General features: G+C 35.4%; 1 long non-coding RNA gene across 1 annotated transcript in view; it reads left to right on the forward strand.

Annotated features, from left to right (window-relative positions):
- Positions 1-9,955, forward strand: part of LOC145669156 (uncharacterized) — a 33,791-nt gene extending 23,836 nt beyond the window's left edge. The window contains exon 3 of the long non-coding RNA XR_014128151.1: positions 9,781-9,955. This is a non-coding gene — a long non-coding RNA (uncharacterized LOC145669156). The remainder of the gene's footprint in view (positions 1-9,780) is intronic.
- The last annotated feature ends 9,926 nt before the right edge of the window (positions 9,956-19,881 follow it).

Consider the following 19,881-nt stretch of genomic DNA (forward strand, 5'->3'; position numbering starts at 1 on the left):
GAGACGAAGAGCAACGTTGTCATAAGTAACTTGACAGACCCGTACTGGTAACTGTGGAACTCTTCTGTGATAGCTTTCCGTATTTCGGTCAAATTGAGAATGTAATGTTGATATACTTTGTCCTTTAAAACACTCGTTAAGAAAAAATCAGTTGGTGCCAAATTGGAAGATCGAACTGGCCACTCCACACTCTCACGTAACCGTTCTAGCGGTTCGAGAATGTTTCATCCGTTAGGCCATTCTGTCTGGCATACACTAACGGTTCTAACTCCAGTGACCCTTATCGCCACTCTCAGGCTACACAGTGTTACCATAGCTCAACTTTTTGTCGAGAATTACAAATGCTGTAGTCAGTCAAATTTCATATACATAATTATGGGACACCCTGTAGGTTCGATAATAAGGCACGTAAAGAATAACACGTTAAAGCATCTGTGTCTATCGTACGAAATGTATGTTGGAGGTTCTCGTGGTCATGGACAGAGTATAACATAGAAATTCTGAAGCTCGTGAACAAACACGATAAATGTTTAAATGAAAGCCGTTATTATGTAGAGAACTGACGGAAACTTCAGGTATGTAACAAAATAGCTTCCTCCAATGAATATTGTATTTTTCATTATATACAGGCCTAATTATGTATATGTAATTAAATGGTCTTCATTTTGTGGATGACCCTCGTACATTACAAATAATATTATTTTTTTCGAAATCCAGGTCCGAATGGGTTTTCCGGTTTCATAAACGGTGGACACTAATAAAGTTGATTTGCTGAAAAGATCAGTTAGTTAATAAGGTCCCGGCCGGCTCAGAACCTTGACAAAAAGAAAATAGTAAGAACGTTTAGAAAACTGGAAGAACAATCGAACAACAACATCCACTATTTTGTCAGAGAATCAACCTTAAAAAACTACAAGAAAACACATAAAATTGCAGAAGTGGACACAAGTGAAAACTTGTCCATTTCTGAAAGAGAAACAATACCATGTGGTTCTTTCTCTGCAAATACAGAAGCAATTTCTACGTTTGAATCCATTGTGAAGATGAAAAATTTCACTGAAAGCGAAAAATATTTCTCCTGCCATCTCATGGAAATATAATAGAAATTTCAACATTTTTTCAAATTACAGGCTACTAATAATACAGTATTCAGGACAATCGGGAAAGGAATTGTATTTTGTAGTAATAATGATATTTTATTTATCAATATACTTGGAACATTTTAGTTGCTGACAAAAACAGCTAACAACAAAATGAAATGAAATGAAATCTTTAAGCTTTACGTCCCACAAATACGTCGGCTAGGCTAATGGAGACGGTGATGATGAGAAATAAGTGGAATGAAGAAATAGGGAGGAAACGGGAGATCTTACGCACATCGTGTTTGTGAACCACACAGTTCAATTGGCATGAGCAGGAATCTAACCAAGGACCCCACGCACTAGAGGTGAACGCTCTACCACTGAGCCACCGCGCTCCCAACTCCCAACGACAGGAAGCCTTCTTTAAGTAATTTCAATTTTTGTTAATTCGCCTTCTTCAGCCTCTTTTCTTTCTTTCTTCCCACTTTCTTTTTTTTTTTTTAATTCCAGTGCCATGCCACTCTCTTAATTGTGTCTCTTTGCTAAAGTTTTAGCCTCCTTTTCAGCACGAGGTATAAAAAACGTGAACCTATAATTTAAGGTGGTATTCGAACCATCGCAATGCATTCAATTCTTTCATAGCAAGAATCGAATCTGAGACCTCGCTCACCAATGACACGCATTTTAATATTACAACTAGCGGGGAAAGTTTTTGATCTGTTTTTTTTCATTCTTAAGTTATTCTTCTTTCGAGCTATAACACAATTTCAACATTTAATTCAGAGCTGTGTAAAATCGGGGATAGTAGCACCCGAAGCATATTGGTTCTCTTACTTGGTGTAGGCTCTATTATAAATCTAATCAACACGTTCTACGTAGAATTGGACAAAATTCAAAATCGTTCACATCTAATCATCAAATCACTAACAGATGAGTATAGCTACGAAAGGATTTCTTAGATTCTCAAAATTCAAAATCTAAGGCAATAAAACGACAATGCAACAATTAAAATTTAAAGAGATAAAACATTGGGTTATGAAGAACAATTTATTTTTCTGGGATATTTTTCATGGCAATTCGAAAGTTCCCGAAGTGTTACGTCATACAAGAACACATATTATTATTATTTCGCCTTACTCTTAGTTATACTGATACATAAGTTAAGCGAGTGCTTTCAGGTCTGAGAATTTTTATTATGATTCATAAGTTTTTTTTCTTTCTTTACTTCCGAACTATGCTATACATAAGTGATTGAAGGCTTATAGAACAGCTTCGCAGTCTATTGACAGATATAAGCAGAAACTGTAAAGGAAATCGAGTTGTTTCTTGCAATCAATTCAGCGTCCCAACAATAGGTTTCATCTCCTCCGTTAGTTCTCTATTCGAACCAGAAGTGGTTCAAAATAATTTCAGTTTCAACTCTTATCATCAAAGAACGAAAATGGCAATAAAAAGCCTCAAGCAGTTTTCTACAATTCATTCCCTTCTTTCTAGTACTTTGGTCCTTTCCTTTTTTTCTTCCATTCCCTTTCGTCTATTTATCTTTTAAATGTTCCCTTTATTTTGTTTCATCTTCTTTCTTTGATTTCCTTTCTTTTATTTCTTTACTTTCCTTCTGGTCTTTCTCTTTCGTTTTCATTTTAAAGGTTAATGTAGTAGTCAAGCAGTTTTCACTGATCCAAGGAACGATACTTAATTTAGATAACACAACACATTTATTCAACGTTAACAAAATATATACATAATTGTTAGAGAGATATAGGTATCCGTTAGTTCCATCATCATTTATTTGCGCACAAATACGCATGAGCAATTTTCGAAGACCTCAAAATACCTATTTGACTTCTTGCATTTCAATCACTCTGTTTATAGTGACCAAATATATGATTTTTAAAATTGATGTGTCTAAAAGCTGGATCACGATGTTGAATCTTTGTGCTTATCAAAAGTGAAATTTATTTCTCACATGCATTAAATATCTATTTATTATTTGTTTGTCCATGTGCCCCATAATTTTAAGAACTGATGTCGTAGTGCATGTACTTACTGAAAAATTAAAAAAAAAAAAACTCTTCCAGTTACCCTGATGTTTTCTCTCTCTTGCATATAAAATTTAATGTTAGGAAAGGATACCATAACAGTTACTGTAACATTAGCGACACCAACCTAGATCGAAATGTAGGTAAAGAAGTAAAGTAGGAGAAGTATGACCTAGAAGCTGTCGTGACCCATGACGAAACATCGTGTTTTCAGCGTTAAAGGAGTGCCAGAATTCGATGTGAAGGAGCCAAGAATTTACAAAACTCGAGAAAGTTCGCCTGCAGAAGTCTCACATCAAGAAGATGCTCCTCACAATCTTTGATTCTATTAGTAGCCAATAAATCATAAAAGAGTTTGTTCCAAATATACAGACGGTCGAGTGGAAGTCTTGAAGCATCTATGGGCACAAATTCGACGGTTCCATCCACAATACCGACTACACGATAGATATGGGCCCTTTAGATTGACAATGCACCAAGTCACCGGTATTTGCTCGTCCATCTCTTCTCTTATATAATTTCCTAATCCTTTAATCTCTCCAGTACTTTCACTTCATGAAATTCAAATTGACCAAGTTTGATGTTGTTGTAAACATTGAAAGAGTTTCAACATCAAGGCGTCAAGAATGTTCAGAGGTGTTTTGACAAGCTATACGAGCATAGCTTTCGTTGTGTTGAACCCCGAGAGATGCATTATGGGTAATATACACCAAAGTTATATTGCGTATACGGTTCCAATTTTAACGTCCTAATCTGTAAAATTATAGGGCATTCTGTCTAAATAAAATAATCGTAACCTATAAATATTCGTTTTCTATATTAATCTCCGCGGTGGAGAATACTGTTCTATTATTATTATTTCTGGTTCGAATAGAGTGCAATTGGAAGGGGAGTTCGACAAGGATGCTGCCTCTCGCCAACACTATTTAATGTCTATCTAGAAAAAATAGTGAGAAAGAGCCTAGATGATGATGATGGCATTTCGGTAGGAGATAGAATGATTAGATGTATAAGATTTGCAGACGATATGGCGCTTGTTGCAGAATCTGAAAAGAAAATCAATAAAATGTTAAAAAAAATGAGAAAGGGCTTTGAGGAATATGGGATGAAAATAAATGTTAGAAAGACAAAAGCCATGGTGATTGGAACGAAGGGGTCTGTGTCAAACATAAAAGTAGGAGGGGAGAAAATAGAACAAGTGAATAGTTTTCGATACCTGGGTAGTGTTCTTAGTAATGACATGAAATGCGAACGTGAAATAAAAGCAAGGATAGGAATGGCGAAAGAAGCCTTTAAAAGAAAGAAAAGTATGTTTTGTGGGACCTTGGACAAAGAGTTGAGAAAAAGACTCATAAAATGCTTCGTGTGGAGTGTTCTACTGTATGGGACGGAAACGTGGACATTACGTAAAGGTGACGAAAATCGACTGGAAGCCTTCGAAATGTGGGTGTGGAGAAGAATGGAAAGAATTTGTTGGGTCGAGCGGAAAACGAATGAGAGAGTGTTAGAAATGGTGGGTGAGAAAAGAACACTTTTAGATATTATTAGGAAGAGGAAAAAAAACTGGTTGGGACATTGCCTAAGAAGAGATTCTATCATGAGGGACGTCCTAGAGAGTATGGTGGCGGGAAAGAGAGGGAGGGGCCGAAAGATACTACAATTAATGGATGATATTAAAACAGAAAGATCATACGCGAAGACGAAAAGGTTAGCGGAGGACCGTGGAGCATGGAAGCTTCTCAGCTGCAGCAAGTGACCTGCCAATAAAGGCAGAATACCTATGATGATGATGATGATTATTATTATTATTATTATTATTATTATTATTATTATTATTATTATTATTATTATTAAGTATTCTGCCTTTGGGTTGTCCTCGGATTAATTAGTTTTTTTTTATTATTTTAAGTTTAGGTTTAGTAATGTTTCTTCCATGTTTCTCGATCTTCAGTTTTTTTCTTTTAACTCCCAATATTTTATTTCATTTTTCAAATCACCAATAAGCTGTGTTCTTCTTCTTTCTACTTCTCGTTTTCCTTCTATCTTTCCATCTATGGTGGTATGAAGAAGACAATTCCTTCGCAAGATGTGTCGAATCCAACTGGCCTTCCTACGAAGGAGGAACGCTAAAAGCATCCTCTTCTCTCCTATCCGTTTTTAAACATGTTCGTTTGTTTCTCGCTGTCCATTTTACTCCAACATCACGTTCTCGCCCAAATGCGATCCAGGGGTTAGACCAAATTCTGTCACATGGGTATCTGAGAGGTAAAAGCGTCCAGAGCTGACCATACCACCTCGTATAATAGTGTAGTGTTAAGTATAGTGTAATATTGCGTATCTTTTCCACAATTCAACTTTATACTGTACTACTTTACATGTGTTATTCCAATACACCAGTCCAACCGAAGTGTATATTCTAGTCACAGTTCGTTATCATTGCTATATTACGAGCCATACCACTCAACGCACAGGGTAGCTCATAATTACATACATATATGATGTTTCAAAGACTGTGGTAAAGAAACTAGTAACAAAACTTGAACATAAAATTAAACACATTACTCTCATATCTTTACTTACAATAATTTTAATCTCTTTTCTTCATGGTACGGTCCGCCAATGCACCATACAAATCGATACATGCCTGGAGACGAAGAGCAACGTTGTCATAAGTAACTTGACAGACCCGTACTGGTAACTGTGGAACTCTTCTGTGATAGCTTTCCGTATTTCGGTCAAATTGAGAATGTAATGTTGATATACTTTGTCCTTTAAAACACTCGTTAAGAAAAAATCAGTTGGTGCCAAATTGGAAGATCGAACTGGCCACTCCACACTCTCACGTAACCGTTCTAGCGGTTCGAGAATGTTTCATCCGTTAGGCCATTCTGTCTGGCATACACTAACGGTTCTAACTCCAGTGACCCTTACCGCCACTCTCAGGCTACACAGTGTTACCATAGCTCAACTTTTTGTCGAGAATTACAAATGCTGTAGTCAGTCAAATTTCATATACATAATTATGGGACACCCTGTAGGTTCGATAATAAGGCACGTAAAGAATAACACGTTAAAGCATCTGTGTCTATCGTACGAAATGTATGTTGGAGGTTCTCGTGGGCATGGACAGAGTATAACATAGAAATTCTGAAGCTCGTGAACAAACACGATAAATGTTTAAATGAAAGCCGTTATTATGTAGAGAACTGACGGAAACTTCAGGTATGTAACAAAATAGCTTCCTCCAATGAATATTGTATTTTTCATTATATACAGGCCTAATTATGTATATGTAATTAAATGGTCTTCATTTTGTGGATGACCCTCGTACATTACAAATAATATTATTTTTTTCGAAATCCAGGTCCGAATGGGTTTTCCGGTTTCATAAACGGTGGACACTAATAAAGTTGATTTGCTGAAAAGATCAGTTAGTTAATAAGGTCCCGGCCGGCTCAGAACCTTGACAAAAAGAAAATAGTAAGAACGTTTAGAAAACTGGAAGAACAATCGAACAACAACATCCACTATTTTGTCAGAGAATCAACCTTAAAAAACTACAAGAAAACACATAAAATTGCAGAAGTGGACACAAGTGAAAACTTGTCCATTTCTGAAAGAGAAACAATACCATGTGGTTCTTTCTCTGCAAATACAGAAGCAATTTCTACGTTTGAATCCATTGTGAAGATGAAAAATTTCACTGAAAGCGAAAAATATTTCTCCTGCCATCTCATGGAAATATAATAGAAATTTCAACATTTTTTCAAATTACAGGCTACTAATAATAGAGTATTCAGGACAATCGGGAAAGGAATTGTATTTTGTAGTAATAATGATATTTTATTTATCAATATACTTGGAACATTTTAGTTGCTGACAAAAACAGCTAACAACAAAATGAAATGAAATGAAATCTTTAAGCTTTACATCCCACAAATACGTCGGCTACGCTAATGGAGACGGTGATGATGAGAGATGAATGAAATGGTGGACTGAGGAAAGTGGAATTAAACGGGAGAGCTCACGCACACGGTGTTTGTCCACCATAAAGTTCAATTGGCATGAGCGGGAATCTAACCAGGGACACCACGCACTAGAGGTGAACGCTCTAGTACTGAGCCACCGCGGTCCCAGCTCCCAACGATAGGAAGCCTTCTTACAAATAATTTCAATTTTTGTAATTCACCTTCTTCAGCCTCTTTTCTTTCTTTCTTCCCACTTTCTTTTTTTTTTAATTCCAGTGTCATGCCACTTTCTTAATTGTGTTTCTTTGCTAAAGTTTTAGCCTCCTTTTCGGCACCGAGGCTACAAAAAACGTGGATCTACAATTTAAGGTGGTATTCGAACCATCGTAATGCATTCAATTCTTTCATACCAAGAATCGAATCTGAGACCTCGCTCACCAATGACACGTATGTTAATATTACAACTAGCGGGAAAAGTTTTTGATTTGTTTTTTCCATTCTTAAATTATTGCTTCGTTCGAACTATAACACAATTTCAACATTTAATGCAGAGCTGTGTTAAATCGTGGTAGTAGCACCTCAAGCATATTGGTTCTCTTACTTGGTGTAAATCTAATCAACACGTTCTACGTAGAATTGGACAAAATTTACAATCGTTCACCACTAATGATAAAATCACTAACAGATGAGTCTAGCTACGAAATGATTTCTTAGATTCTCAAAATTCAAACTCTAAGGCAATAAGACGACAATGCAAGAATTAAAATTTAAAGAGATAAAACAATGGGTTATGAAGAACAATTTATTGTTTCTGGGATATTCTTCATGGTCCCACTTGAAAGTTTCTGAAGTGTTACGTCATACAAGTTCACATATAATTGTTATTTCGCCTTACTCTTAGTTAAACTGATAAATAAGTGTGTTTTCTGGCCTGAGAATTTTTACTACGATCCATAAGTTTTTTTTTTTTTTTTTTTTAAACTTCCAAGCTATGCTATGCATAAGTGTCTGAAGTCTTGTGGAACAGCTTCGCATTCTATTGACAGATATAAGCAGAAACTGTAAAGGAAATCGAGTTGTTTCTTGCAATCAATTCAGCGTCCCAACAATAGGTTTCATCTCCTCCGTTAGTTCTCTATTCGAACCAGAAGTGGTTCAAAATAATTTCAGTTTCAACTCTTATCATCAAAGAACGAAAATGGCAATAAAAAGCCTCAAGCAGTTTTCTCTAATCAATTGTGGAAGCACATATTCACAACCCACAAAACTGTACGGAAACCGAGAGTGGTTGTAATTTACTACTACATCCGATTTTAATACTGATTTCCATAGAGCTTAAACCCAGAGATATTGAGATACTTTTTTTTTTTTTTTTTTATCGATTCAGCGTCCCCAAAATATATTCCATCTCCTCTGTCAACCCTCTATACAAACCGAAAGTGATTCAAATTAACTATTTCGTGTTTCAACATTTATCGCCATAGAACAAAAATGGTAAGAGGGAGAGCGAGCTGGTTCTTGCAAACGGTTCAGCGCCTCATCGTAAAATACCATTACTACCCGCACATTCATTCAAAATCGAAAGTTGTTCAATTTAACTATTACTTCCGGTTTCAATACTTATTTCTAAATGGGAAAAACATGAAGAGGTTGAGTTGTTTTCAATAAATCAGCTTCCCGACAATAAGTTCCATTCCTGATTTACAGAATCTATAAAAATCGGGAAATGACTGAAATCAACCATTTCCGGTTCGAATATTTATCGCCATAGAACAGAAAACGAAGATAGAGAACATTGGTTTTTTTCAATCAATGCAGTGTCTAAAAAAGTATGCTTCATTGTAAGCATTAACTCTCTACTACTTCTGGTTTAAAATTGATTTCAATAGAACCAAAACTATAAGAGACATCGAGAAGCTGATTCTTGCAGTTGATTCAGCGTCCTAAGATTAGGCTCCATATCCTCCCTTACCCCTCTAATCAAACCAAAAGTGGTTCAAATTAAGGTTTTCGGTTTCAACGTTTATTACCATAAGGAAAAGCATCAAAATATTGCGAGTAGACCTAATGGCTTTTACGGATTCAGTGTCCGAGGAACAGGTTCTAACTCTGATATTACCCCGTTGCAGCCAATACTTATAGTCCGAGAATTGAATTCGGGTAGGTAGGAAGTCTACCGTAGTTTCACATAATGAAACGAAACTCACTTGTTTTATCGTTTCCCATACTCACTTGTATGCAACAAAATTTTATGACTAAATAATTAAAATATGTTTACTAAAAACTTGAAACGATATGAGTTTGAGAGCGATGAAATTCTGCATATTTTAATCTTTACTTAAGAGGATTACCGGTAACGAAATTCTTATTAATCTCTTCGAACAATAATAATTTATAAATTATTTTGAGATTCACTAATAAACGTAAAAAACTACTTTTCTTTTTAAAGAAAATGAAACCTTATTTTTACTGAACACAATTTAGAATTTCTGATAACAATGATTTATTATGCTATGGAAATCAATACATTGGAAGTTAAAATATACTGAAAGAATTAGCTGTAACTAAACTAATAATTTGTCTAATTTTAGATTAGTGATTAGAATTAGCTTAGTTTACTTTTAATTTTCTGAAAGTAACTTGTTTTGTTCATATACTGTGAGGTGTTTTTTTTTTTTTTTTTAACACCAGGTAGAACAAATCTCAAGATTTGATCATCAAATGACCTAACTTCGATTTTTGTTGGAAAATATTAACTCCGCTGTGTAACATGTGTTACAACTGGAGGTGATAACTGATTTTTTCCACACGACTGTATTTTCCTGATGATGTACTTTTCTTTCATTTAATAAAGTAATTAAACATATGATTTGACTTCTTTATGTTATATTATTATTTGTCTGTTGGTTGATTCGTTGATCGTTTAGAATTTAATATCTATCAACAGTGAAACTATAAGACAGAAATCCCGAGTCTCCCACGCCAAAGACGCGTACGCTTACTATACAGCCACGATGAAGCTCATATTATTCTTCTGTGTATAGGCGAATGCTGTTGTATATATGGCTTACATGTAAATTCTTTTTCTCAGGAAACAGCCTTCCAGATCAAAGTTCTTTTTTTTTTTTTTTTTTTTTTTTTTTAATATTACCTAGACCTTCGAAATTCCGACAGGTTTACCAACAAGAAAAAGTATTTCCATATTTATAAATTACAGTAACATGCACAGAACATGAAAGTAGACTGCTTGCACCTTACCATTAAACAATTATATACACTTATCTCGAACATTTATGTAGATATTGGAATATTCCCTCATATTTATAAACAACAGCATGTGCTTCTCCACGAGGATAATCAAGCAGACGACACAAGACACCTACGAAGAAGTACGAAAAATTACGAAGAAAGACACGGAGATGCACGAAGAACTCCGACAGCCCCTCCACGGGCTCTTCCTCCAAAGGACGGCCAGAAACACTAAAGAACCAGGAAGAAGAAATTACACTACACTTGTGTTGTGAAGGGTGTCCTCGTGAATCTAGAAGCACAAGAAATAAAAGCAGAACTAACGAGAAACTCTGTCTTTCCTGTATTCTTATTTATCCTTCTTTCTTCCTATCTACACATTATAACAGACACGCGTGTAAATGTCTTTCGTTAAAGATAGAAGCCGCGACACACACACTCCCCCCAAATACTAACTGCATGTGAGAAGAGGCATGTAGACAGATGGTTGATGCCTTACTCTCTGTCAGGACGCGGGATTTCCTGAGGGGGGACCTTTTCTCTCTCTGTCTCTAGTAATCGTCAGTTCCAGCTGATCACTCCTACCTTTCTCTTCGTGCTGGTCTGGGCAGGAGAGACTCTCTAACCTCACTTCTGCAAGAGACATCAACCCACCTCCGCACTGCACTGGGCAGGAATCACCAAACCACCTCCACGCTGCTTCGGGAAAGAGGTTCATCTCCGTGCTGCACTGGGCAGAAATCAGCAACCCACCTTCACGCTGTTTCGGGCAGGAAGTCTAACTTCTTAGAGAAAATAACTGTTATATAGAGGAAACTACTTATTTGTAGCACATTACTTGTATAGAATTTTTGTAATAAAAAGGTTAGGGAAAAAACAAACCCATGTACCGTCTCTAACATTATATTACAATATTCTTTTCAACATGGACTCCTGCATCTGAAACCGCAGTATTTCAGCTGTAAGGAATCCGCACTTTATTGAAAATAATAACCCTGCATAAAAATTATAAGGAAGATTTAAGAACAACATAAAATCTGTATTACGGCTATGCAACAGAGTAAAGCACATGTACAAAAACTTATCAGAATGATGGAAACACCTGGAGTTGGAAACACGCCAGATACATATCTGGATTGGCAACCATTTTGGATTTGACACCTATTTTCCATTTCATAAAGCACTGGTGGTTAATTATCTGGTCACTAGCTCACCAGAGAGAATCAGAGAATAAAAATAGCGATCGATACACACTACCATAGGCTACCTCTCACAATTTTTCGTTGGCTAATAACTCGTGGTCAACATATTGACCACCTCTGGTTTATATATGTTATTTTCTTTTACCATATACTGGAGAAAATGAGTTTGGTTTATTTTTTTTTAATGGGTGCTCCCGTTTCACACTTAGAAGTTTATATTTTTTATATTTTTTAACATATCCAACATTCCACTGATTCCCAAACTGGAGAGGCTATCCCTGAGACGCACAAAAGAAAATTGAGACGGTACAGATTCCTGAAATACCATGAATTACAAAATCATTTTTACACTCTAAAGGCGTCATTTTTTTTTTGTGTGTGTGTGTGTGTGTGTCGTCCCACTTGCGACATTCCTATTAGCGACAGGAACTGTTAACTGTCCTATGAGCGACCGATTCGATCTGTTAACTGCTCTATGAGTTACCGATTCGTTCATACTAAGATAATGGAAGAAGACAAGGTTCTTTCTTCTTTAACTTGTTTCATGCTAATGCGATTTAGAACTTAACAAAATGTACTATGAAAAATTTCGCTCTGCCTGAATTTAATATGTGAGACTACTCTCATTACACTAACAATATTTTATACGTTTTTCCTAAATATTTTTGAATTACTTTCTATTGAATACACTGACTATATCAAGGGGAAAACTAACTAAATATTTAGAGAAGATGAGCCTTTATCTATGATTCTAATATAATTAAAAATTTCATGTTAAAATGATGCGGAGTATAAGTTTAGATTGAATATGTTTATGGCATAAGAAAGAAATCAGAAAGAGGTAGGGGCGCCCGAAGAAAATTTTCTAGGGAGGGGCATCTTCATGGTTGCTGTACCATGTCTTGTATATCTGGTATTTAATATACGTGGTTTGCTATATTACGTATACATTTTCGTGAGCCAGGGTGTGATCCCTGCCTTCCGATCGGGCGCCCATGGAAAGAGGGTGTTCACCACTTGAGAATATCAAAGAAATCTAAAAAAAAAAAAAAAAAAAAAAAAAAAACGTATTCGAAGAAATTATTACACAAGTTACAAATCTCTCGTAGGACTTAACAGTTCGTCTAGTTATAAGGGATTACTCGTATTTCAGATTGCTATACGACAAGCTTTTATGTATAAGTCAAAACAAGGAAGGAAGGCAAATTAAGCAATTAGTTTACGTTTTAGTAGCTTACAATAGGGAAGAAGATAGTTTAAAGAGTTTGTTTACCTTTTGGATTGTTAAGAGTGAACTGCATTGTAATTGGTGGGATTGGTTGAGAATAGCCAATCAGATGTAAGGAATCTCAAAAGCTGTTTTTTTTTGTCATTGACATTTAAAAAAAATATTCACGGCGAAACTGTTATTACACGTTTAAGTTTTTCAAAATAAAATATATTACTGTGCTTAGTGAGTAATTAGATTTGAATTAAATTAAATACAGAAAACAGAGCTTTTGAAGAAAGGGGATATTACAACTGGATTTTCAATAATTACATAAGAATATACTTTTCATGGTAATTCCCTGTTGTCTCGCTAAGTTTTTGATATGTTTTATGTCAAATCTAACTCAAAATTGAAATAAGTTTTATTTGCACTCACTGTAGAGGGAAAATATATTTGATGAACTGTATTACTGACACGTACATTTTTCGTAGCAAGGTTGTTCGGGCGCTAATAACGCCAGAAGCAAACATATTTCACGAGAGGGAATCATATCATCTTCCATCATCTCAATGTAAATGAATCGGTCGCTCATAGGACAGATAACAGTTCCTGTCGCTAATAGGACTGTCGCTTCTGGGACTAATTCTTTTTTTTTCAACCACGATTAGCTAATCTTTGTATTGAACAAACCACCAATTAAATATTGAGATTTTGTTTTACTGATTCCAATATATATATATATATATATATATATATATATATATATATATATATATATATATATACTCTATGAGGCAGAAACATGGACATTACGCAAAAGCGATGAAAAAATTGGAGGTTTTCGAAATGTGAACATGGAGAGAAAAAAAAAGAGAATTAGCTGGGTTGAACGGAAAACGAAAGAAGTGTTAGAAATAGTAGCAATAGGGGAGAAAAGAATTTTAGATGTAATTAAGAGGAGGAAGAGGAATTGGTTGGGATATTGGCTGATCACGAACTGTATTATGAAGGATGTGCTAGAGGGTATTGTGGAAGGAAAGAGAGGGAGGTGGCGAAGGAGACTGCAGTTGAAGGAAGGTATTACAACAGAAAATTGCTACGTCAAGACGAAGAGACTAGCTGAGGACCACCGTAGATCGAAGCTTCTCAGTTGCAGCAAGTGACTTGCCAATAATGGCAGAAAAGTTATGGTGATGATATATTTAGCAATGTTGGTCAAAACGAGAAAGAGAGAAAATTAAAATAATAATTATTACAATCAAACCTCTTAATATTTTATAATAATTTGCGTGAAAACTGAAAACGACTCAACTGTCTATGTCTTTTGTGCAAACTCAATTTATATAAATACTTTTGACGTATATCAGAAGTGTAAAATAACGGCTTCAAACTGCAAGTTATTTGAAATAACTGTAAAAAATCACTGTCACTTGTGAATATGGATAATTTATTGTTGTGTAATGTTATATCGCTCAATCCTCGATGTGCCGTATGCCTAAGGAGACTGAAAGTTTTATTAATAAAGCAATTATTCAATGTATAAGCATCCACCCATGAAATCAAAGTTGCGATCACATGAACTAAGTTTTTGTCAATGTCATGAAAATGTTAATTCGATATTAATTTTATGGGCCCACATTAAAAATTTGCAATGGATCCTTGAGCCTCGGAGCCAAGGTCATATCCATGTAATCGGCATCTATGGTGTACGGAATTACCGATGTTCAATATTATATTTCTCTTTAGTTTTGGAAGAAGAACATCACTAATACGTTTTGAAATTAAATGAAGTATCTAGTTTAACGTCCAACGTTTAGCACAGAGACTAAAGGAGACGGTGATGATGAGAAAAATGATGGAAAATGATGGTGAAGATGACTAAAATGGTGGAATGAAGAAAGGAGGAAACAGGAAACCCCCGAGAAAACCCACGAACACGGTGTTTGCCCACCAAAAAAGCTCACATGGTGCAAAATGACACCTGTGTGGCTTGAAAACGAGTAATAACTACAGAAAACGCGAACAACCGATTCAGAAAACGACATACTGTAGCTATATGCTACAGGGGCAGATCGACTCACACGGATTGCACAGACTATTGGGAACACATTAACTCCAGTGGCATTTTTACTGAAGCCAAGTAATTCAAGTTAAAGATGTAATGATGTTTCCTCTTCCTTTTTCACTCTATAAAATAAATTCAAGTAGTACCGGTACTTGTGCAAGACTTGCGCAAGATCTTGGTCTTGGTCTTGGTATTGCACATCTTAGTCTTGGTCTTGGTATTGCACATCTTAGTCTTGGTCTTGGTCTTGTATCGGAATTCCTGGCCTTGGTCTTGCATGCAAACCTCTTGCACAAACTGCAAGAACAAAATTCTTGCGCTCATTACTAGTTAAAAGACTCCTAGAAAGGGAAAATAAATTTAAAGTGGAAAAAGAGATTTGTTACTTCGATCAGGGTTTGAATCCATTTGAAGGGTACACGAGAATAACGATCTAACTCTATTTTTAAACTTTGTAAAAAAAAAAAAAAAAAAAAAAAGCGATTTAAAAATGTAAGGACCATTTTGAGTTTGTTCTCGACAATTATTGCGTCTGTTTTTCTGTTCTTAAGTAATAGATATTTTTATTCATTTATGCAGTCATTTAGGTTACAATGATTAACAGTCACAGAACAAAAATACAGAACATTCCTTGAATAAACAATATATGCATAGAGATAATATTTCACCTTGGCTCTTGTTTGTGGGGGTTTTCTTTACTAGAACTCACTCACTCTCTTCGTCCACCTCATTTTTTCGTATTCTCAATGAACTGTGGTACTGTTGCGCTTCTTTCCTACAGAATTACTTCAAGAATTACAAGTCTTCAAATTTTACACGGGAATTTCCAATCGACTGTCCCTGTTTTATTGGAGGCAATGGATCTGCTTTCAGTTCTCGAAGTTGAGAAGTTTCTATGATTTTGTATGTTTCATATAGACCAAACTATGACTTTCGAAGGTGAACCAGTGTGTCCAGTGTATCGACTCGTCTTTGCATTCAATCAGTGGGACTATGGAACTGAGGACTTCGATCGTTTTTCCGATGGACCTGTGGACTTTAATCGTTTTTCCAAAGTACACGATCCTTCCAAAGCTATATTTCAGGGACATTGGTCACATTTTCGAAATACATAGTTTACCATATGTAAGACCACTATTTTTTGTTTAAAATAATAATAACTCAAATTCGCAAACTTTTATAGATCGTCATCTGTTACTGGAGCATTAAACATATTAACATATATAACATATAATTATATATTTGTTTTCAAACGGCTTTAACGTTAGTATCATAGAAAAAAAAGCATTAATCGAGCAGCGCATGTTAGCATGACCTGACCCGCATAATATCGAGTGAAATTCTCATACACGTTGACAAATGGAAATATGCTAATTATTGTATTTGTATGTCAGGAAAAACTGTAACGTTATCATCTTACGTACATGTGAGACTTACACAGATAAAAATACAAGTTTTTGTCAGTTAGTTATCGAAACATTTAAGAAAAGTAACTTCCTTTGAAGTCTACTGGAACACTATCGTTTTCAGAGCAATAACAGAAAATTACAGCACAGAGTTTGGTATCTGTTGAAAGTTTTCGTTGCCCGCATGTCCAGTGAAGGAGGTGATAGGAGGAAGAGCTTGCTCAAACAGCAGAACAGAAAACGGAAAGGAAAAGCGATTATGGACACATAAAATGAGGGAATATCCTTTACTGCCATTTTGAGTTTAATGGAAGTTCTCAGCGATAAATACAAGGAAGTAAAGAAGAATATCTTTCAAAGGCATTGTCCTGCGATTAAATATCCGGTTTCTTTCTCAAATTACCCAAAATATTTATGTCAAATTATTTATTGTGGGAAAATGCATTGGTGATTTAATGTGATTGCAAATGGACATAATTATTGGTTGTTAGTATGTTTATAAAATACTGCATTGAGGAATATATTTCTAATTTGAAATTGTATTAATAAAATTAATTTTTGTTAATAGCTGTTCGTTCAGAAGAAAGTTTAATATAATAATTATAACTTACATTTAATCGCAGAGAAAAAATATATTTAGAGGAATATCACTAAAAACGATATGAAAGAGTCACAGTTGGTACTTTCTTTCATTAAAGAATGAACAAGGAATGAGTTTAGATTCTTGATTTTTAGTGATTTATTTATCTATTTACTAGCAGATTGCCCGTTCTTCGCACGAGGAGAATACGTTTACATAAAAGGGAATGGGGGCTGAATTTGGATATAAACGGCATCGGAAGTACCCTGTTCGATTCCGTTATTATTATTATTATTATTATTATTATTATTATTATTATTATTATTATTATTATTATTATTATTATTATTATTATTATTATTATTATTATTATTATTATGGAATATAATATTAAGGCTGTGAAATAATTATAACAGAGTTCTTGATATTTCTTAGGGGGTCCGTGGAGGTAAGCGGAAAGGTAACAAACGGAATCGAAGATAAAAATCAGGTTGGCCTAGGTAGTACCACTTAAATCACTTTCTTTGATGACCCCCCTCCAAATTTTACATGCCAGAGACGCCAGTGAATATAACAATATTTAAACTATACATGAGTGATATACACGTGAAATGACTTTTGTATCTTTAAATGTTGAGAAATGCTCTACATTGTGTTCGTATAATCAATTCATCAATTTGTAGTTTTTATACTTTGAATCATGTAACAAGGAAACAGTGCTTGAGGTGTAAGAGTTGAGTGAACTAATGCTGTTCACGAGACTCGAGAAATTTCTCGTCTCGTCTCGTCTCATGTGCAACACTAACATTTAGTAATAACAGTCGTAACTGAATTGGTTTCGCAAAGGATAATTGTTGTTTACTGAAGTATAGCAGCAGTTCTCAGCACCGAGGCTCTATGAGACGTGAGTCTACAGATTAAGGTGAAATTCGAACAACCACAATGCGTTCAATGCTCTCACATCAAGAATCGCACCTGGAACCCCAAGCACCAAAGGGTGAAGCCACATACAATGCATCTAATGACAAGTTTTGGTCTCTGTGATGTATCTTATAGTTCCCTTAATCATAGAAGTAATGAAGTAGTTACTGACAAGAAGACTTACGGAAATGTCACTCACCGATTTGAACGAAACTTTGTACACTTCTAGAACATCCAAAAATTAATCGACAATGGTGAAGATTTAAAGGTGCAAAACCACCCTTTGAACGTTAGGGGTGGTCTTTCAGCATAGACTGGAAACAACCATTTAATTTAGAAGAAAACATACTGGTGGTGGGGGGTAGGACAGCTAATTCAGATTCTGACATCAAAATTGCAGAGTTCAAAATGGCCGATCCAATATAGTGATTACAATTACAAAATGTCTTTTGGTTTGAAATTCTCTGCATTAGCCAAGAACAATTATAGTTACTGCAAGGAAGTTGCAGACCGATCTGAAATCCCTTTCTGTACTCATTTTAATGGGATGCTTGATTAAAGTCAGTCTCTGCACGTCTCACTATACCATTTACAGAGACACAAACAGTAGAAAGTGTGGCACAGTCAATAAATTGTATGACTCACACCTACACCATACAGCCTTTAATTTCTGAAATGAAATGAAATGAAATCTTTGAGTTTTACGTCCCACGGTTATGCCGGTTAGGCTAAAGGAGACGGTGATGATGAGTAATGAATGAAATGGTGGAATGAAGAAAGTGGGAGGAAACGGGAGAACCCCGAAAAAATCCACGCACACGGTGTTTGTCCAGCACAAAGTTCACTTGGCGGGGGCTGGGATCGAACCCGGGACCCCTAGACCTTTAATTTCTGAAAACGGTGTTCTGTTATCACCGTTGTTAATTTGGTAGGAAAGAATGGAACATGTATTTGGCAGTATCATCCAAAACAACCTCTTTTAATCTGAAAATGTTTTTGTGAAAGAATCAACTTCGGGAAAATTGTCATCAGGTCTTGTGAGATCATGATTTCAAGAGGTTTTCCTCCAAGCGTCTAATGCAAAGTCCATTTTATTATTAGATTCGTGGAGTGGTCATAATGAATCAACTTTTCAACCTATTTTACGAACCAAAGAGTACTTAAAAAAAGAAACCATTCGGCACTAATAACTGGTAGGATTCAGCGTCTTGATGTGTTGGTCTTTAGGCCGTAGAAAAACTTGAGACATTTTACTGATATTGTCCTCTACAACTATAACATATATTTACATCTCCGTAATAATATAATTTAGATCCAAATCACTGATTCATAATGAGGCTTCTCCCAGAATTAAAATCTTTTAAGATATGCATGATACAAAAACAGTTATTTGGAAGAAGATTGTGCTGCATTTTGCGATTTGTCACAGTTATTGCTGTAGTAAGGTGAGCTTGGTGTAAACAATGTTTATGCTCACACAATTTTTTTAAAAACGAAATATCAATACTGTGAAGCGTTTTCTCAATAAATTCATAATTATAACAATTGAGGATAGGTGAAGTTCTGACATAGTGAGAGGCGAGGGGACTCGCTATAGACCCTTCATAAGCACCCCGAATAGGGGGAAGTGTATATACTTACTTTAATCAAGCATTCCGTTAAAATAAAGGGGTTTCAAATCAAAAGAAAGGAATTTCAAATCGGTCTCCAACTTTCTCGTAGTAACCCCTACCAACTATAATTGTTCTTGGCAAAGTGCAGAGAATTTCAAACAGAAGACATTTTGTAATTGTAATCACTATATTGGATCCGCCATTTTGAATTTTGTAATTTTGACGTCAGATTCTGAATCAGCTGTTCTAAAACTCCTCTGGCAGTATGTTTTCTTTAAATTAAATGATTGTTTTCTGTTTATGCTTGAAGACATCCTCTAACGTTTAAAGGGTACTTTCTCGCCTTAAATCTTCACCATTGCCAAACCAAAAAAAATACGTGTCGATTATTTTTCGATTTTCTACAAGTATGCAAAGTTTGATTCAAATCGGTGAGTGGCATTTCCGTAAGCCTTCTTGTGAGACATAAGACGTCCTTTATGTAATCTTATCGTCTTCCTCTTTACTTCCTCATGTGCGGTCCCAGGTTTGATTCCCGGTGGAAAA

This window comes from Thermobia domestica, chromosome 13 (assembly GCF_964235325.1).
Source record: "Thermobia domestica chromosome 13, izTheDome1.hap1.1, whole genome shotgun sequence".
Classification (NCBI taxonomy): Eukaryota; Metazoa; Arthropoda; class Insecta; order Zygentoma; family Lepismatidae; genus Thermobia; species Thermobia domestica.